General features: G+C 43.7%; 1 protein-coding gene across 1 annotated transcript in view; it reads right to left on the reverse strand.

The window, feature by feature from the left end:
- ORMDL3 (ORMDL sphingolipid biosynthesis regulator 3) overlaps nt 1–18961 on the reverse strand; it is a 90681-nt gene extending 71720 nt beyond the window's left edge. Inside the window, exon 1 of the mRNA XM_069237424.1 lies at nt 18901–18961. The gene's annotated coding sequence lies outside the window, so the exon portion shown is untranslated. The remainder of the gene's footprint in view (nt 1–18900) is intronic.
- Nucleotides 18962–22415: the final 3454 nt, after the last annotated feature.

A 22415-nucleotide genomic window follows, 5' to 3' on the forward strand; every position in this document is an offset into this window, starting at 1 on the left:
TTGTCACCTTTCCACAAATCTACTCAGAGGGGATTGAAATGGACGGGAAGCTGTGTTTATTACCTTTCCACAAATCTACTCACAGTGGCTGGAAGTGGGCGGAAAACTGTATTTGCTACTTTTACATAAACCTACTCACGATGGCTGGAAGTAGGCAGGTAGTTGTAGTTCCAGGGCTGGAATGCCTTGTGAATTTGTGCAACTCAAAAACGTCCATTCTTTACCCACATTGGAAAAGGTTGGAAATTTACTCATGACAAGGAATTAAGTCAGGAGAAGTCCACCATTTCAGAGAAAAAGGTGGTTAAGGAAAGGGGTTTCTTCATCGGGAAAAAAGAAAATAGTGTTATAACTAGCATATTTGCAATCGCTCAGAAGACGACGTCTCTCACACAAGGAAATTTATGCTTGCTTGTTTGCTCGGGCAAAAGTAGAATTCTAGGAGTACTGTTTCTGGGCCTATATCTGCAACTGTGAATCCTTGAAAGTCGGAGATTGTACCAATGATAGACCATGCACCAGTGGGTGCACTTTTATGACTTTCCTTAAAAATGGGGTGCCCTAGGAGAGATGGCGAGGTCTACCTCTTAAGTTAATAGGGCTGGTCACCCTATTCAAAATTATCTTAACAGTGACAAGCAGATTTTTCTATTGGGTGGCCACCACCCTTGAATTGCTTTGAAAACTTTACAAGGTAATCTGTGTAACAGGTGATTCGCCCTACCCAATATGGAGGTCTACTATCGGGCAACCCATCTGATTAACCTTAATGATTGGCTATTCGTCCCTGCAGATCACTCCACTTTCAGGCTTCAGAGGGCGCAATAGGGGGTATAGGTCCTGTCTACATTATTTATATGGGGGCAAGGGAACACAAGACCTTCTCACACACTCCCAGGCTGAATTGGCAGTCTGAGAGAAAGCTTTGAAGTGTTAGGGTTGGGACCGGAGGCCTACACAGGAAACCCCACTATGGGAGGGAAACTGTCACTCAGAGATACAGAAACCACGAGATTTTGAGGGTAGGGATCTCATTGGAATTTCCAAAATAGGAGACCTACTTGAAGGGGGCAATATAATGACATTTCCCTAGCTTCAGTGTGAATATCAATTGAATAGCAACCAATTCTTGAAATACGCACAGGTGTGTCATGCCTGGAGAGCTGAGGGGCTACCGGGGAGGGCATGCCAGGGTTTGCCCCGCTAGAAAGGCAGCTGCTCACTGAGGAACTGGGAAAAGATGCAGTACCCTTAACCTACAAAACCCTAAATAACAATATGCCTGATACCCTTCTAAGGCTGAGAGCGAGGTGGGTGGCAGACCTGGAAGATATTGATTGGGAGGCGGCCTTGATGCATCCAAGAGAGGCAGCAATCAAACTGAGACTGTGATTGATCCAATTAAAAATCCTTCAACTGGTATATTATGATAAGAAGCAATTATTCGCCATGGGAAGGGCACAAAACCCGAATTGCTTAAGATGTAATGATGACGATAGCTCATTTTTCCATACTATTTGGGGATGCCCATTAATCCATACCTATTGGATGGCTATTATAGGGGAACTTAGCAAAATCCTTGCAGAACTCGATCCCACTAGACCTTAAATTTATCCTACTGGAGATCCCTAATGAGACTGACTTGCCAATGGGACGAAGAGAGATATGGGGCCATATGTACGAACACTTTTTCCCATAGACACAGAATGGGTAAAAACCTTTGCTACATCTGGCCCTTAGTCCGGTACTGCGGGGCAAGTGAGAGTCCGAGTCTGCTGGAGTGAAAACCGAGCATGGGCATGTACATAAGAGCTGAAAAAGTTACATATTCTAGCAGGGATTTCCCAAAAATGTTTATAAAGTATGGGACAGATGAATACACTAGTACTTCTTGGAGCTGCAGATGGGAGATTAGGTATGGGGCCGGGCCTGGCATGGTGGATGCTAATACACAAAGGTACTGAAGCTGCGGACAGTAATTATCATTGATATGATGTACTTGTATGGCTGGCGGATGTCAAGTTGAAGGGGAAGATGGGAAGGGGTTGTTAGTAGACCCTTATGGCTGTTGCACCTTTTCTTGTTTTCTGTTTCGAAGCTGTGCTCTCGAGATCCTAAGTGCTGTCCTCTCTTACCTTGTGTATGCGATGCAACTTCCCAAAAACTAAATACAAATATTTATAAAAAAAAGAATGGGGTGCACTAATTTACTTTTGCGTTGTCCATAGTGGTTTTACACTATTTCTTCAATTTTAATTATCCAATGTTAATACTTTTCATAAAAAAGAAATACTGGCATGCATAGAACCTGTTTTATTGAAATAAGCCTTAAAGGAATGGTCTTTAATGGTCCCCTTAAAAATCTGACAATAGTTCGGCAAAACATGTTATTCGAGTACCGAGACCCGGATACGCATCTCTGCCAGTACACTTCGGTCCTACCCCGTTGGCCCGGTTATTCTAATACTGAGATCTTCATACATATCCTTCTCAGTACAGTCCAGTCGTAGCCCGTAGGCCTTGCTCCTCCAGTACCGTGAGGCAGATAAGCATCTGTACTTGCACTTCAGTGTCCCCTGCACTGGTCCCGGATATTCAAGTACTGAGACAAACGTACACAGTACTGATGGTGCAGCGCCCCAGAATCTCAGTAGTGACACCCACACACTGCTGTCCACTCCCCTAAAATGAGAGACAGATAGGCACAGGTAGACTACGTGTCGCTCAGCCAGTACTGAGACCAACACATACAAAAACACACACAGCTCTGCCAGTGTACCTCAGTCCCACAGCTGCAGGTTCCCCATGCGTGAACAGTTCGGTCAGTATTGGTTTTTTTCTTAGAATTCTGGGGTGTACAGCCTTAGTTAACCCAGTATTGAACACGGACTACAAGTCGCAGAAAGATGAGGAAAAAACAGAGGACAGGAGGAAGTCACACAGGGACTTGGGAAACCTTCCATCTATCTTTACAACCCGTCACTCCAGTACTGCTTTCCATCCATGCAATCCTTCCTTACACCCCGTTACTCCAGTACTGAGGACACCCACAGAGCTCTGCTAGAAAAATGAAATCTCCACTGCGGATCCGCTTGCTGTTCCAGGACTGAGGCCCACATACAGAGCTCTGACAGTGCACCCCAGTTCTCCCCTGCTATTCTAGTACCGAGGCCCACTACACAGCTTCATCGGTGCATTTCAATCCCATGCTGAGATTCAGAGCACCGAGGCCCACATACAAACCTCCTCTGCAGCCTATGTTTCCAGTACCAAGATCCGCATACAAGTTCTGCCAGTACACCAACACTCGTCTGCAGCCGCCTATTATTCCTGTACCGAGATCCGCATACAAGCTCTGCCAGTACACTCCAACACTCGTCTGAAGCCCCCTATTATTCTTGTACTGAGATCCGCATACAAGCTGTGCCAGTACACTCCAACAATCGTCTGAAGCCCCCTATTATTCTTGTACCGAGATCCGCATACAAGCTGTGCCAGTACACTCCAACAATCGTCTGAAGCCCCCTATTATTCTTGTACCGAGATCCGCATACAAGCTCTGCCAGTACACTCCAACACTCGTCTGAAGCCCCCTATTATTCTTGTACCGAGGTCCGCATATAAGCTCTGCCAGTACACTCCAACACTCATCTGAAGCCCCCTATTATTCTTGTACCGAGATCCGCATACAAGCTCTGCCAGTACACTCCAACACTCGTCTGCAGCCGCCTATTATTCCAGTACAGAGATCGACATTAAGCTCTGCCAGTGCACCCCAACACTCGTCTGCAGCCGCCTATTATTCTTGTACCGAGATCCGCATACAAGCTATGTCAGTACACTCCAACACTCATCTGAAGCCCCCTATTATTCTTGAACCGAGATCCGCATACAAGCTCTGCCAGTACACTCCAACACTCATCTGAAGCCCCCTATTATTCTTGTACCGAGATCCGCATACAAGCTATGTCAGTACACTCCAACACTCATCTGAAGCCCCCTATTATTCTTGTACCGAGATCCGCAAACAAGCTATGTCAGTACACCCCAACACTCGTCTGCAGCCGCCTATTATTCCAGTACAGAGGCTCACTTAGAGAGCTCCTCTCATGCAGGCACTGGTGAAAAATAGGTACAGTACTACTGATGCGCCTCAATACTGCCTTGAAACACCCCGTTATTTTGACAGTGGCATATACAAAGCTCTGACAGTACAATGCAATCCTCTTCTGCTATTCTAGTACTGAGACCCCAGCGCACGGCTATGACAGTACACCCCAATTCTCCCAGTCGCCCCTCTTATGCTCAAGTACTGTACAGCAGTTGGACGAATATGCTTCAGTCCTGAATTGCAGCCTCGTCTATACTGGCGGAACGCTGCTCGCATGCCTGGTGGAGCCCGCATGGCCCAGTGCTCTGCAGGGCCTGCCAGGGTTTCCACTGGTGGGAAACTGCGCGCTGCGTCGTTATCTAGTGGGACTGGAGCGCCTCGGCCCCCTAACCTTCCACAGCATTGGCAGTGCTCTGCGTTTTCCGAGTCAGCATTCCTCACCCCACACTAGCACGATCACATGACGGTGAGGAACGTGAAGGCATGGCTTTCCTTTAGCACGTATGTCACATTTACAAACCTTCCTTTATGATTGACATGGTAGTGACAAGCAAACCAGGAGCCTCCATTTACTAGGGATACTGAATCAAAAGCCCCCCTTCGAGAGTGCCATTGAATCAACAGAACCACCACTCTTCAAAAGCGACAGTGAATCAACACAGCAGCCTCCCTTTGAGAGTGACACTGAATGAATAAGCCTCCCTGTAAGAGTGACACAATCAACACAACGGCGTCCCTTTAAGAGTGACACTGAATGAACATAACAGCCTCCCTTTAAGAGTGACACTGAATGAACATGACAGCCTCCCTTTGAGAGTGACACTGAATGAATAAGCCTCCCTGTAAGAGTGACACAATCAACACAACGGCGTCCCTTTAAGAGTGACACTGAATGAACATAACAGCCTCCCTTTAAGAGTGACACTGAATGAACATGACAGCCTCCCTTTAAGAGTGACACTGAATGAATAAGCCTCCCTTTAGGAGTGACACTGAATCAACATGAAGGCCTCCCTTTAAGAGTGACATTGAGGGAATAAGCCTTTCTCCAAGAGAGAAACGTTATCAACACAACCACCTCAGTTCGAGTAACACTAAATCAACAGAAAAGCCTCCATTTTAGAGTAACACTGAATCGACAGCTTCCCTTCAAGAGAGAACCACTTCCTTTCAACAGTGGCATTGGATCAATGGCATCCCTTAATGAGTGACAGCGATTCAACACAACTCCCTCCCTTTGAAAGTGACATTCCTCTAAGATTGAAAGTGAATCAAGACTTCCTTTACAATTGACAATGAATAGAGAAGCTCCATTTAAGAGTGGAATTCAATTAACAGCCTCCCTTTAAGAGTGACGCTGGATCAAAACAGCAGCCTTTCTTTAAGGACACATAAGAACCACCTACCTTTACAAATGACACAAATCCTTTACGAGTGACATTAAATAAACAACCTCCATCCAAAGAGGGACACTGAATCAAAAGCCTCACTTTGTGAGTGCCATTTAATTGGCAGCCTCCCTTTGTGTGCGACGATGATGTAGATGCCTCCTTTTACAAGTGACATTAAATCAACAAGTTTCTTGCTGCACTCTCGATACGACAACCTTGGTTTAGGAATGACATTAAATCAATTTCCTCTCTTTAAGAATGACACTGGATTATTAGAATCTGCCCCACAAGTGCCACTGAATCAATATACTTCCTTGACAAGTGGCATATAATGGATAGCCTTCCTTTACGAGCGCAATGAATAGATAGCCTCCTTATAAGGGACTCTAAAGTGACATCTATTTACATGCAATGTCAAATTGATAAACTTTCTTTATAAATAAGGCTGGCCCATCAGCCTCCCATAATGAGTGACATCGATGAGACAGCATTACTTTATAATTCACATCAAATTAACATACTTACTTTAGGACCGATATCAAATTTACAGCATCCCTTTATACTAAGCACGGAAGTGGCACCTTGACTTGGCAATCTGCACAGAAGCTCCAGTCTACCTTTACAGGTTGCATGGAAGCAGCAGCATCCTCTCACACAAGCCACAGAAGCACAAGCCCTCATTATGTGCGGCAAGAAAACCCTAGCCTCCCTTCACACCTGATCCTGAACTGCACCCTGAAGAAATAGCCTCCCTTTAGTTGAGGGTCTCTGAACTGAAAGCCTCTTTTTACGAGTGACAAAGAAGGAACAGCCTCTAATTATGCAAGACTCACAAGTGACAGCGTCCCCTTGTCTGTGATCCTGAGCGGAAAGCCTGCCATTACACATGACCCTAATACACCACCTTACCATTACACTGGCGCAGAGGTAATACATTCCCATTCTAAGTGACCCTAAATAGATAGCCTTATATTATATGTAACAATGAATAATATCCCTCAATACGATATCCTGAATAAAGAATTTCATTCTATGCAACAAACTGAAGCAAATGCTTCCCTTTACACAGGACCCGGAATCGATAGCCTTTCTTTGCACGTGACCCTGAATCGACAGACCCCTTGATACATGTGACCCTTAATCGACAACCTTTGTTTACATGCGACCGTGAATCGCCAGCCTTAATTTACACGTGACCCTGAGCTGACACCTATCCTTTTGACAACCCCCTGAATCACCAGTCTTCATTCAAAACTGACCCCGAATTAACAGCCTCTGCTCTCAGTCTGACTCTACATCTGCAGTCTCCCTCCATAAATAATCCTAATTCGACAGTCTCGCTCCACCTGTAGCCACAGCTCTTCTCGTACTTACCTCTTAAACAATAGACTTTTTTAAGCGTGACCTTGAGTCAACAGCTTACCTTAACACATGGCCTTGAATCCACAGCCTCCCTTTACACATGACCTTTAACCAACAGCTGCCCTTCAAATGTGACCCTTAATCATCAACCTGCCTTTACATGCGAGTTTGAAGCAACAGTCTCCCTTATTCATGGCCCTTAATCAACAGTTCCTCTTCTCATCTTACACAGACTCAAGAGTCTCTCTTTTCCATGTTAACTTAATTTGGCAGCCTCCCTATTAAGCGTGACCCTCAACCAGCATCCTCCCTATTATGCGACTGTGAATCAGCAGACTACCTTTACCCAAGACCCTGAATCAACAGTCTCCATTTATGCATAGCCCTGAATCAATTGCCTCTCTTTACCCTAACAGAGCTCCCTTTACTGCGGCCTTGAAACAACGGCGTTTCTTTATTTGTGACCATGAACAGACAGCCTACCTTTATGTGTGCCCCTGAACTAACAGCTCTCCTTCACACTTGACCCCAAATCGACAGCCTCCCTCTACACAACTTTTTCAAACGTGATCAACTGTCTCCCTTCACACGTGATCCTTAACCTCCTTTTACATGTCTGTCCACGACATACTGTCCTGTTTTCAGTGTTTATTTTTTATGGTTTTAAGCAGTGTTTTCTCATTGTTTTCCAAACCTTTTGCAATCAGTGCTCGTCAGTAGCCTAACCCCTAAAGTAAACCTCTGATTTAGATGTAGGTGGGCGGGTTATCCGTCACAACAGTGATGGATATCCCATATGCTGAAATCTAAATCTCATTTTGTCCTATGGGATTTAGATTTCAGTGGACGGGATATCCGTCACCGTTATGACTGAGTAACCCATCTGCCAATATCAAATCAGGCCCTGTCTTTTTGGTGGTTACAAAACATATCGGCATGGAATTTCCATAGTTTGATGCCCTGGGCATATTTGTGAGGTCGAGGACAACAACCTTTCATGTTTACTTCATCCTTGGGACAAGTTGGCCCAACCCCCTGCAGTACAAACCCTACAACTGCCAGTTTATAGGATCACATTATGGAATAGGAAAGGGAATTGTCTGTAGTTGACAAGGCGTAGCTTAACGGGGGCAGTGGGGTGCAACTCCCTCCTAATAAATTAATTTTCTGATAAATAGTTGGGTACAGATGCTTTCAGTCGGGTATGGTGAGATGTCTGCCGGATTTCACCAGGAATGTTTACATACATTCAGATAAAAAGGCACACACACTCTCTCCCTCTCAGTTTTTAAAGTGGTCAACAATATTGGTAATTTTACAAAATATTGTGCTGTCCCTCACTTAGTATCCCTACCAATCCACATTCCTCTCTCTTTTCACTGCCCCTTAGGCCCCTCCCATGCACTATGTTTGGCGTATAATGTATTTAAACATTATGGGCCTAATTACGATTTTGACGGAGGGGATTACTTTGTCACAAACGTGACGACTATCGGCGGATATTCTTCACGTTTGTGATGGAGTAATCCCTTCCGCCAAGGTCGTAATCAGGCCATATATGCCAGCCTGATTGTCAGAAAATCTGAAGCTCATTCCCAATCTTACTGATCAAGCTACGCCCCTGGGAGTTGAGGTAACATTTGTGTCCATATATTAATGCTGTTCGAACTTGTATTTATTCTTCATTAATGCAAAGCCTGTATTATGAGAGTGAGCGCTCTAAATCAATGTAAGCTTAGACTGCATTACTGACCGTGGTTCCATTAAAAAAAATGTGTATACACGTTTGAAAAGTTGAACAATATGAAGCTAAGTATAATCCTCCCAGAATGCTCTCTGATTGAATGCAAATATTTGCTGAAGTTTGAAAGCAAGATTGATGATTCTTTGCTAAAAAAAAAAAAAGTTCATAAAATAAATAAATGTAACTAGGAAAATATGTTTTGCTTAACTACTGTGATTTTTAAGTACCATTTCTTTGAAGCATCATTTAGTAAAATGTATTGAAACATGCTAGTATTTTCAAACAATATTCATAATGGAAAATGAGTGTGACCAGTTTCAACAAAATTATAGGAAACATAAAAATAAACAGGCACTGGCAAAGTCAATAGGTCCAACACTTGTGGCCAGCCTTTTGGTTTTGCCAATGCATGTCTTGTTTTGACACAGCTTTTGTAAAACTTTATTGTTGGGGAGCTGCCAAACCCTCACCATTGTAACAAATGGCAAAAATCAAAACTATTTTTGGTCTCAGAAAACGCACATTTACACAGTAGCTCCAGGCACTGAACAAAATTACTTTGTGTGGCGATATGCTCCTTGTAAATAAGCAAATTGCTATCACTCACAGTGAAGACAGCCGACAGAAGGCTAAAAAAGAGAGATATAATTTTAATAGAAACAAAAGTTCTTGGTGAAAGCCAGTCCTAATTAGGGGCCCAATTCTTAAAGAAAGTAACAAAGTATATGTTTTTGCATTAGTGCAGATTAACGTATTTCATGAACTCACAAGAACGTACAGAAGTAGATGTGGAAATTGTACTCCTAGAAAGTATTTGTGAACTGCATTTTATCACAAGCAAATATGCATGTGTTGATGTACTCATGATAAAATTTGTTGAGCGTTTACAAGTTCACTTTCCCTCCAACTACTTTTTTCTCCAACCATGGAAGAAGCTTCACTTCTGCCAGTCAGGAGTACATTTCCAAACATGCAAGTTAGTAGGTTTGCACAGACTCAAAAGGGCATTCCAACCTTGGAACTATTGCTTACCGCTACCTTCAGCCCATCATGCAGATCTGCAGAAAGGGGGCAAAATAAGGAAATTGCTAGTATTAAAGCCCTACTATAGCATTAGCCCTAGCATTAGCAGAGAAGCTATTATCAGAGCTCTTATATAATGAGATTGCTGCCATAATTTGTTGCTACACTACATGGCATGGAAAGGGACAAGTAGATTTTTTTTCACAGGACAAGAAGGTATACAGCTCAACCTGTCCCATGGACAAGTATATATTTTATTGAATTCCATAGCCCTGGTGTTAAATCACATATTTAATTTGAAAGGTATGGAGTGTTTTCCCACTGCAGTACGTTCAATGGTCCTAGACTATGTTAAACATCCAAAGTCTGTATGATGCACTCTCAATTACACTCACATCTCATTACGCACTTGCACATCCCATTACCTCTCACTCTGCCAGGACTTTGTGTGGTTTACAGGACTAAGAGATTAAAAAACAGAAAGAGTGCTACATTCAAATGTTTGTAATAAACAACTTTCTGGAAAAAATGTGAGACGTACACCTACTCCTTACTGAATATTATGACATTCTAGGGGGTGATCAACCTCAACCAACAGCACTGTACCATGCAAAACATTCAAATGTTTGAATTACACCAGATTCATTTCTAAATTCTAAGGCACCTGAAATGTGATACTTTAAGCATGTTCACGTCAAGCATGTTCACCACTGCTTTTCTGTGCTCTTTCCCTGACTACATGAATGTGGTGCTGCTGTTGTGTGGATATTCATAACTGCCAAGTGTCCCCCTGGCAAATGTCTCACTTTAATCAGTCATGACCTTTTAACAAACATCACATTGTATTCTGGGACTTGAAACTTACTGTTACCATTGTAAATATGGAGTAAAAACACCAGCAGTAAAGTTCAGTTCGGGATTGCCAATAAATATTTCAGCTCTTTAGCACCTACAGCACACCCTAGACAACAGTTCAATTGTGCTAAGCTTCTTTTTGGCAGTTTGAGTCCAAGTTGAAGATCATATGCTCTGCCAGGACAACAATTAGGTATTTGCGAGAAAGCTCAAGTACAATTTAACTGTAGGGTGAGATCTGCCCGACTGATATCTCTCCATGGAACTGTGATCATTTCAGGAAGTGTCTCAAAGTTTTGTATCTACTAACTTTCTCTTTGCTTATACTTCAACATGGGCAAGCAGGGGTAATTACACTGAAGGATTATCTGATGTCTGGCTTCAAAACAGGTAAAGAGATCGCAGTTATTTTTGGGCCTAATCAATATGTTTTAGTGGACTGTTTTGTTATGCGGTTGGACATTTGCAATGCACAGTATTCACCATCTCCTTGGCCATCCACAACCTATGTTCTTCCCTGAGTCTATCCACCAGATTATTGGGTCATGACATTTCCTTCTGTATGGCACAGTTTAATGCAGCCCTTATTGCCTTGTAAAATGGATTTGAATGTTATGACACACTCTAGCGCGAGTTTGAGTTTTGATTAATATTTTCAGATTTTTTTTTTATTATTGTAATAGGCTTCTATTACCACCAATTGGGAGTAAATGTATTTGGAGTTCTTGCTAGAATTACTGAGTCATCCACATATAACAAAATCAGGACCACAATGTTTCTCACTTAGAAGGATATCCTTTGAGGCCTCATATTACTTCAGATACATGACTTATATGCAATGAGAAGAAAGCTGAAAAATAACTAACAGCTTTTTTCACTCCTCGTGAAGCACTGGAGCTCTGTGTCCCCTGCTGAGTTTCACCATAGCATGGTATTGGCTTACAGCATCATTAACCTCTGCAAGATTTTTCAAGAAATATGATTTTTACAGAAAAAATTAGAATTCCATGAATTCCAGTGTAAGGCCCCTGTGAGTTCAGCGACTCTTAGCATACAAGGTACCACCCTGAATTTGGCAACATTTTTTTTCAATTAAAGTTAGCCAACTGTAAGGAATGCATAGTTCTCTTACCCCCGTCTGTGCAACAACTATTGTTTCATGAATAGTGTGTGTACAGCTTCAGTAAGCGATCTCATAGTCTTCTGGAGTGGGTACCAAACTGTGCGTAATGCCTTAGGACTCTTATGTCAACAATGTCCTCTGAGATCCAGGTTCATATATGACCTTTCTCTCACACAAAGGGCCCTCTCCGAGTGGTAAAGCATTATAATGATTAAAATGTTTTTTGCCACTTCCTCCTTGCCTCCTCCACGTTTCTCTATGCAACCTATCTTCGCATCTTTGATAAGCAGACGTCTAGCATAATGCAGACCACTGTGTTATGATAAGGTCTCTCTTAGCTTTAGGTTCAAACTAAATCGACTTACGGTACACACTCTGTTGGCCCCTGCTAACTTAGGTATTGCATTTGACCCCCCTCCCCCCCACCCAAGGGTATATGGTTTAGTCGGAGCAAGTGGCACACATTTCCCAGAGTCCCTGTGCTTAGCATGCCAGCAGCCCTTTCCATTGAGCCCAGACCACCAGTGTATTTGGGCCCACAGTCAAGATGCAGGAACAACGATGGTGAAGTTCAAAGGGCCCTGGCAACTCCATTGTGTGCATATGGCAGCTTGGCACCAGGTGCCCACATGTGAAGTCAAATGATCTGATCCCTCCGCTGTCGTGATAGAGCAAGCATCAAAAGACACCAACTCTGCTGGAATGTAGGGCAACTCTGTATACATCTCACTCTGAGGGGCTGTGTTGTGTGTCCTTTTGACACGAAAAGAAATCCTGGCATAGCATGAAGAACAGAGGCAACTTCAGTATCTCAGGTAGCAAGTGGCAGAAGGACTTCATAGGATGGATAACACACGATAGGCGAAGTAAGGAAGGTGTCTTCCTCTGAGAATGGAGGCAGTGAGACCCCAGACTATGAGATAAGGAGGAGCCGTGGTGATGTGCCTATGAATTTACCTGACCAATACGGCAGTGAGCATGGCATCACCCTGCACTGAGCAGCTATACTGTGGAAAACACAAACACTTGGAAACAGTAATTCTCTTTTAAACAGCAAAGTATAGAGAGGCTAATTACACAATTTGGCACTGACTTATGCATCGCCACACAAGCTTTCTTAATATTAGCACCTTGGGTTCCACTCCTGATAAACAAGTTATTTGTGTGTAACTCCCAGAAATTTCCTGGATCTGTGAAGATGTAGGGAACACACTGTAATATCTAAGATAAGATGGCATGTGTTCCCTATAGAATAGGATACTAGGTATACGTCCCACAATGTAAATTGTGGTCTCTAAAGCCTGCTTATCTCTTGAATTCAAGCAGCAAAGGCCACGTTCATGAAAGATGGTGTGAAGGGCTGAGTCAAAAACAATAGAACACAATTATAAATTAACACACTGCAAAAGGGAAACAACCTTTACAGGAAAGTCTTTCCAATGCAATGCCTCTATCTCACATGGTTTAGGTGAGGGGAGTGGTAAAGGGAGCTAAGTGCAATTTTAGGGTTCATTAATGGTAAAGGAACTTGATGGTAAAATTAGTGTTTTTGAGTGGGTATTGGTAAAGGGAGAAAAGGGTAATTTTAGGGATTGGGGTAGTTTGTGGTAAAGACACATACACCTACTCAGTGCCACTATACCCTTGCGGGTGATAGTGCACTTTAGAAATACACATAACATAACAAAGTGAGGACTTGGGGTGGGCAGAGATAAAGGGAGTTTTAAGTAAGATAAAAAAATGGGGGGGTATGGGAGCTCCCCCCTCCAAAAAAAAAATTAATATTAAATGTGTGTACATTAATACACATACACACATGTGGTGGTTTTACCCAACTTACATATACTTATAATAATGCGTGGTAAAGGCATGCATGGTAATGGACATTCACTTTTGCTCTGCTTGCATCTGAAAAGGAGGATAGAGACTGCTGGGTGAACTAAGAACCTGTCAGAACGCATCTATATAACTGCAAAGGCCCAAATATTGAAAATGTTGCCTTAAAGACTTCTGGTTAAGGAAAGGAGTTTAACCTGTATGTTATCATCAATGACTAGCTTGACCACATGAAAAGAAACCTGATTTCTGCAACCTCGCTACATGTTTTCTTAAGAGTGAGATCCCTAAAATATTAAGCTTTATCTGCCTGGTCTGAGGAAAAAGCCCAAGAGATTCCATGGTGGGCCACTGCTTTGCACTGGTTTCCCTTATTTCTCAGCAATGATTGCTCCTTTGGCTCCCAGAGATCCATGTGCTGTTGGTCTTCCCACACTGACAGCCTGCCAGTTAAATACCAGACAGCAATGGTCGCCTTATCATTCTCCTATATACTTATAGAGTATCTGAGAGGCCTGCTCTGACAAACTGCCATATGCCAACCTGTCTATAAAATTCCAAGGTCATAACATCCTAATGATTTTACTTTGGGTCTCGGTGTGGAGCCTTCCGAGTTAAATTTTCTGCTATTGGCCAGCTCCATCCCAACACATGACCACGGTTCTCCCCCTTCCAACTGGAAAATAGAGAGGCAGCAGTACCAGCAAAGGCTGCAACACAAGAAAGAAGGGAGCATCATTTGTTGGGTGTAATCTGCCACGCACTCGCTTCCAGATGCTCCAATGGACATGTTACTGTCCATGATGTAAACAGTACCACCAGGGCTGTCTTTAGCGCTGGTGACACCCTGTGCTAGTCTTTTTTGGTGCCCCCCCACCCTCTGACCACCTCTTCAGATTCCCTCTCTACCACAGGGCAAATTTGCCACTCATTTCTCCATAGCCCACCTTTCACATACATTCATTTGTTTTAAAGTGCATGTAAAGGCTGGCTTTACTAATCTACTCAGCTATCCACATAAAATATAGTTCAGTTCTTTGCAGCAGGCTCTTTAACCCTCTATGCTATTTTAAGGCAAGTCAAGGCGGCCCCTCGACTAAACTCCGATCTCCCTCTCTAGCAGGAACATTAATCACCAAAGGCATCTTGACATTTTAAGTGCTTCCTGAAGGCTGGGCGCACAAGGAACTTTTCAGCAGGTGCTTTTAAATCGCAGGTTTCGTAAGTTATTGCTAAACAGTGCCAACCTGGCGTCAGCGCCCCCCCCCCCCCCCAAATCCAGGCCAGCACCCGGTGCGGCCACACCACCCTAAAGCCGGCCCGGAGTACCACCGAGAATTACTGGTACTATATGCCTGGATGGAGTGTAGAGTTGTGCCCCATATGTGTGCATGCTTCTCTGCAAGCAGAACTTTGAAAAGTGGCTGTTGAGTGTCACTGTGACTGGCCAGCCCAGGGGCTTCATTACATTAATTTCAGACTAGTGAATCTCACTCAAGATACCTTATAGAAGGTAGAAGTGAAACATGAAAGCAAGCACCTGTGATGCTATTAATTGTGTTTGAAAAATGACTGTGCTTCACCACTGCGCATATTAGTTGCTCAATGTTCACCAGTAGCACATTATGGGGGTCATTCTAACCCGGGCGGGCGGCGGATGCCGCCCACCTGGCGGGAACCGCCAAATGGCCACTCCGCGGTCAGAAGACCGCAGAGGCCATTCCGACCTTCCCGCTGGGCCGGCGGGCGCCCGCCAACGGAGCGCCCGCCGGCCCAGCGGGAAAGACCCTGCAACACAGAGGCCGGCTCTGAATGGAGCCGGCCGTGTTGCAGGGGTGCGACGGGTGCAGTTGCACCCGTCGCGATTTTCACTGTCTGCTATGCAGACAGTGAAAATCATGCTGGGGCCCCTGCACTGCCCATGCCAGTGGCATGGGCAGTGCAGGGGCCCCACGACACCCGTTCCCGCCATCCTGTTCCTGGCGGTCAAAACCGCCAGAAACAGGCTGGCGGGAAGGGGGTCGGAATCCCCATGGCGGCGCTGCTTGCAGCACCGCCATGGAGGTTCAGCCCAGTCAGGGGAAATCCGGCGGGAAACCGCCAGATCCCCTTTTCTGACCGCGGCTTTACCGCCGCGGTCAGAATGGGCACTGAAGCACCGCCAGCCTGTTGGCGGTGCTTCCGTTGCCCGCGGCCCTGGCAGTCTTAGACCGCCAGGGTCGGAACGAGGGTCTATAAGTTTTGTTCAGTTTAGCCGCCTATTGGCTTTGACATGGCATTAGCCATTACTTTCTGTATTGGGTTTAGCCGCCTATTGGCTTTGACATTGCATTAGCCATTACATGCTGTATTCAGTTTAGCTGCCTATTGGCTTTGACATGGTATTAGCCATTACATTCTGTATTCTGCCTATTGGCTTTGACATGCTGTATTCAGTCTAGCTGCCTATTGGCTTTGACATGATATTAGACATTACATTTTGTATTCAGCTCAGCTGTCTATTGGCTTTGACATGACATTAGACATTACATTTGATATTTAGGTTAGTTGCCGATTGCCTTTAACGTGGAGTTAGACATTGCAGTTGAGAATACAAGCTGTATTTTTTCCAAGCTATGTTTTTCCACAAGATGAACCAAGATGTTTTTTTCACACCAAACTAGACCTGATAAGAGAGAGTACATTTGGTGTTTTCCTTTCTGCTCAGGCTTGGGAAGAGGAGAAGTCTAGGAGATCTGGCCAGTCTCCAAAGGCTTGCGTAGTTTTCCCAAGTTAGAGAGGAGGGGGCACGCTTTTGTAAGGATGACTCAGGGCTTCAGAGATTTAGATTTGAATCTGCTTGACTTCAGGCTGGAACTAGGCGCCAGTTGCCAGTCTCCCGTGTGGGTAGATAATCTCTTTCTCGCAGTAGACCGGAGTCATCAACTTGCAGACCCCAGAAAGATGAAGCTGTATATAGGTCTCACACGGTGATGAATTTTATTTTTACACTTTGCATTCAATATCTTATATATAACCTGCTGTGTACATTGCAACTGAGAAGTACTGTGATATATTTTGTTTTCATTGCTGCGACTACTTTTACTCATTTGAACGTGTGCTTGAAAGTTATTAATTCGTCTCTCAAGAACTTGTGGGTGGGGAAGAATTAACAACAATAAAGGTCTTCTTTGAACTCAGAAGTGCATTCCAGAGATGTTCTGTAAGCTCTGATACGAGATACGTAAGAAGGCAGAACAGCACAGAGGAAAACATCCCATATTTATGTACTGCCTACTTAAACCTCACACCATACATGAATCCTTCCTATTCTCCAACAAAATCAAACTCAAATTCAAGCCACACTCAGAAAATTTAACCCGGAAGACTCCACACCTGAGACCCAAAGTAAAATCATTGGGATTCACTCTAGAAACTGTCCTCCTCTTAGAAGAGCACAATACCAAGACTTCTGTGACCTCATGAGAAAAAGTTGCCTACTGAAGAAAATAAACCTTTCCCCTCAGAAACTGACTTTAGAAAACAGTTCAAGCATTAGCCTTCTAGCACCTGGAAAAATACAATGCCCTGTGCTGCTGTCTCCAAGGGACCATGCTGGCCCCCGGAAATGCATGTTACACGCTGCAGCATATATGATCAAAGGGCTAAATAACAACATAAAACCTGAAGGAGCCATATTGGCTCCTCCTCCAATTCCACAGCGTCAAGACCAGTCTGCCTGCCTTCCCCATTTGCCCCATTTCACTCACCCCCCCATTGCTACTGAGATTCTGACGAGCAATGCGGCTTGTACTGGTGTGCCTCATTTTGGCAACATCAGTTCACGTTGCCTGTCCATGCATCACTAGGCCCACCCAATGTTCTCACTAATCCCAGAATCAATTTAGCACTCAAAGGCTGCATTCCCGTCCCAAACCCCCAAAACACCCCACCCCCTTTCATAGGCACCTAGTTAAAGGTTTGTGGGGTTTGAGCCCCACCAGTAATTTATGATCGATGCCCTTGGTAGGACATTTCATCTTGTTTACAGGCTGCAGTCTGCGAGGCTTGTGTATTTCCGGGCGTTGACTTTCAGAAAGACAAGGTTTGAAGGAGTGATCTGCATTTCGGAAGGGGATTTATGTTGGGTGTCAGAGAAACAAATGGAAGCAATCCTAAGGCTCCTCTCGTATCTCATACCTTTAGCACCGAAGCACTAAAAGCTTAACGGCAGAAATTGACTTTGTTAAAAACTACAATTTTAAATGCACCAGAAAAGTGCAAGTTGTTTTAAAATGACATGTTGATTAATCCAGATTGTCAACTCGTCAATACGTGGAAAATATGCATGTGAATTACATGAATTAATTAAATAAATGACATTATTTTTCACCTTTACATTTGGGATAATATCTACTTTATTTTAATAGTGTTCAAATAGTCAGGGAGCCTCTTTTAGACTCCTACAGCTAGGTTATATATGGATAGTATATCATAAATTCACAAGCATATGTAATACACATTGCTTAGCTTTTATCACACCGATGCCTATTAAGGAAAGAACAGTAAGGTTGGGGTAGCCCTTCTATTGATGAAGTGCCATTAATGCATCTGCTTATGCTAATTTCTCTCCCACCTATTCTATTAGGGCTGGCAAGCTCAGGCGTCCTGCGGTCCTGAGTTCGGGCGAGTTCCTTCATTCCAGGGTCTTCCGCGGACCATCATGCTTGTGAGTAAAGGCAGTCTGCTAGGCATGCTCATCGTTTCAGCTCTCAATAGAACTGCTCAAATAAATTGGAGCCCTCCAATAATTTGGTGAATGCGGCTCCCATATCCCCTCTGGCTAAAGGGTTTCTTAACCATATGGGCCTTTGGTGTCCACCTATGCTCTCCATGCTCCCCTCGCTGGAGGTAATTTCAGATGACGTTGCGAAGGTTTTTTAAAACATCCAAGTGCATCACATTGTGCAGCCAGTGGAAATATGAAGAACTCAACCGTTTGGCTAAAAAATTCAATGTAAACAAAACTGCTAAGCACCAAAACCGCTTCAAATATGCAGTCACTCTCGGTAACAATTTATTTACTATCCAAATACCCATTGGTCAACACGTGAATTCAGTAGACTTTGCAGTGGAGAACTGGATTTTCCGCTAGGGCTCATAGACCGCTTCAGCCCGTCGGTCCTCGGAGACCCCGAGTGTCTTACCCAAGTCGCCCAATGATCCCCTGCAGTCCCACCAGACCACCCCTGCCAGTAAGACTTTCCATCAAATGCCCCATGAGAAAACGCCGCCTCATAGACTCCGACATCACTACATTCTCCGCTTAGCACCTACTCGCCACCGTAGACCTCCCTTCAACTCTGCCGCCACTTTCCCCTTCGGACCCTCCCTGTATCCCCCTTACTGGCTCCTTAATGAATCAGAACCCACATACCACCCCAAAGCCCTCTCCTCTGCTGTACCCCACACTCACCCCTCTCCTCTGCCCGCCGGTCTGTTTTCTCTCCTCCTCAGGTGCAGCTGACAGATAGCCACGCCCCTTCCGCACGTGATTCAACAAAAAACGTGTCAACGCCATCACGTCCGTCCACTCACTCTCGTGGCTTGTCGGGGAGTGTAGTTCACAACAAATGAGAGCCGTAAGAGCGTGTTTCTCGACAGACAGCAATATTTGTTTTTGTAAGAGCGTCGCGGGTGGGGTTGCGACTCAAGCCAGGAACACAAGAGTAAGAATCATGATGCATTACAAGTCGTTGCCTTTAAAATGACGCATAACATGAAAAATGGCCTTCCAAGCAAGTTAGGGACCCTGGGCCAGATGTAGAAAGCATTTTGCATAGTGCAACTGCGAAAATCGCAGTTTGCGCCATGCAAAATGCCTTTTGCGATGCACATTCACAATTTGCGAGTCGGTACCGACTCGCAAATTATGAATGCGACTCGCAAATAGGAAGGGGGTGTTCCATTCCTATTTGCGACTCGCATTGCTATGCTAAATTGCTTTGTGACCGCGAATGCGGTCGCAAAGCAATTCGCAGTTAACACCAGTGTCACACTGGTGGTAACCCATTCGCAAAAGGGAAGGGGTCCCCATGGGACCCCTTCACCTTTGTGAATGTTGCCAAAGAGGATTTTTCAGAGCAGGTAGTGGTCCAATTGACCACTGCCTACTCTGAAAAACCGAAACCAAAAGGTTTTGTTATTTTTTTTATTTTGCAACTTGTTTTCCTTTACGGAAAACGGGCTTAAAAATAAAAAATTGCTTTATTTAAAAAGCAGTCACAGACATGGAGGTCTGCTGACTTCAGCAGGCCACCATCCCTGTGAGTGCAGGGACTTGCTATGGGGTAACAAAATGCGACCCACCTCATTAATATTAATTAAGATGGGTCTTTGTGACCCCATAGCGACTCGCAGGCGGTGTCTGAGACACTGTACTGCATCCGATTTTGAGATCAGAAATTGCGAGTCGCACTGACTCGCAATTTCCGATCCGCAAAATCGGACTTTACTACATCTGGCCCCCTGTACCGTAGTTACCAGCAATTGTTTCATCGTAAATTTACATGAGGAAAATTGCATGTGGTAATAGAAGTATCTAATGTGAAAAGACTGGGTCTAAAATCAGCCCTGGGCACCCTAAAAGGAAAGTGTCTATATGTTAGCGCGCCCAATTATGTAGGAAACTCATGTATGATCTAGTGCTTTCCTGGCACCACTAACATTAGGAAACATTTCGGGGATACAGAGAGAAAAACATCTGAATAATGTATTTCTTATATTAACTGGCATCGCAATGGATACATTTTAAGAAGGAAGTTAGTATGAACGTTTTACCATAGAAATCAGGAGTCTTACACCTACATAGGGAGTGTAAGTATGAATGCTACATTCGCAGCAGCAGCAATGCTTAATGTCAACAGCACACACAGTAGTTTTACTCTAACATGCCCTTTGTGGCCACATAGCTCTCCCTATAGGTGCAAAACAGGTCAAACTCACCCTTGGGTCCAGGGTGGTATGTCCCTATTGTCTTTTGGCTGTACAGGAGGAACCAACTTGAGGGTACTGTGCAATTGCTTCACCCCATAGCAGTCACTTCGTAGGGAAATCGCCCTTCTCCAAAGTGACATATCTCTTACAGAAATAGGTTTGCTCTTGTATGAATTTAGGGTAAATAACCTCTCAAACACACGAGGAAGAAATTAACCATCTCATGAGGGAGTCGCTAGACAAAGGAATCTCTTGGCACAGAAAGTGATAATTACTAGAGAGAATCAGGTTTACAAGCACCTGCAAGATGGTGCGCTGTGCATTTCTGAGTAGTTGAACTTCTGCCATGGCAAATTAAGTACATCATCATTCCAGGAATGGATGCTTGCTGCCACTACAGGGCTACTCCCTCCCAGTGCCAGAGAAACAAGAATCTGAAGATTCTCCAGGTCAAACAGGATTACTTTGGAAGGCATCCCAGAGTCATTAAGATGATCATCTAACTACTTTAGAAGTCATTTTCTTATCATCCTACATCATCAAGCCATTGAAGTCATCAGCTAGGTTTGGAAACTTGCCCTGACAATTTGAGGATCACTTGAAAATGACTTGTTGATGACTTCACAAGATGTGATTGTTCCTGATGATTTCAGGATGACTTGAAAATTAGTTTTCGATTACTTCACAAGATGAGTATGTGTGTAATGTTTTGATGATGATTTGAAAATGAGAACTGATTACTTCCCAAACTCTATGTGCATTCAACAAGAGGACAGGGTTTATGACGGTCTGGAGAAGATCTGTTGATTACTTGTAGAGAATATCTACAATTCTGGTTTATTTTTTGTTAGGAAAGTTTTACCCATTATGGTATTTGTGATTTCAGAATTCCCTGCCAATTACTGCACAATGTACACCATTTTAAATAATACATGTATCTTTAATTATATGCAAATAATCATCCAGAGTATGACATTACTGTGTTTTAGGTAAATCACAGTCAATCCGTTGCATTTTTAAATACCTTTAACATTTTTAATAATTAAAATTGAAAAAACAAAGATCCAAGCATTAAAATGACATGTAATTAATATTAATGATGCAAATGAAGCATTAAAGGCGGGACCACTAGGGGCAAGTTGAAATGTAGTATGCAATGATGAAGCAGGGTAGATTAAATTAAGCAGCTGGGTGAGGCAAAGTATGGTGCATATACCACAATCAAATACAGCAAAATATAAAGAATATGCTGTGTTATCAAACCCATGCATATGCAGCAGTATTTAACCATTCTGCACCCTAATAATGCAATGCCATCTACTTCCCAAAAGCAAACCCAAGTTACCTATTTTGCACTCTCCCACCTAACCTTAAGGGGAGTTCCAAAAATGTGGCTTCTTTGCAGCCCTCAGATCCTCACCACAGCTTTCAGTGATAACATTATCAAGACTAAAAAGCGGGTGATGCCACAGACAAATGCAAGATTAAATGTTGGCACTGATCCTGGACGCTAACATGTAAGGCTACAACACATATCCTATAGTGATGCTTGAAATGAAGATCTAGAAATGCAGGACCTCACCATCAAACTATCTGTTCCCTCCAACAACTGTCCATTAAATGTATGTCTCACAGAACTGTAGGGCAAACTAGACATAAGAAGTTCCCGAAGGACCAGCGCTAATTTGCATTTCATTTATAGAAGGTGCGAAAAATTGCATTGCTTTGCGACAGGAATTGTTTGCATTAATCCTATGCAACAAAACAAAAACAAATTAGTCAGGTCCCCTTTTCAAACCTAGTGCAGTATTAAAATTGTGTGAGCTGCAAAAACTGGTGGACAAAAACACAGTGAAGTTTTGTTTTCAATAAATAACTTTTCTCCTTTTCAGACTGTTGTTAGATTCAGAGGAATGCAAGTGCTCCGTGTTCCTGTCTGTAACTCTTTCATGTCCCCATGTGTTTCACACCCCTTTAATGCCTGCTGTGCTGCAT

This window comes from Pleurodeles waltl, chromosome 6 (assembly GCF_031143425.1).
Source record: "Pleurodeles waltl isolate 20211129_DDA chromosome 6, aPleWal1.hap1.20221129, whole genome shotgun sequence".
In the NCBI taxonomy this organism is placed as follows: domain Eukaryota; kingdom Metazoa; phylum Chordata; class Amphibia; order Caudata; family Salamandridae; genus Pleurodeles; species Pleurodeles waltl.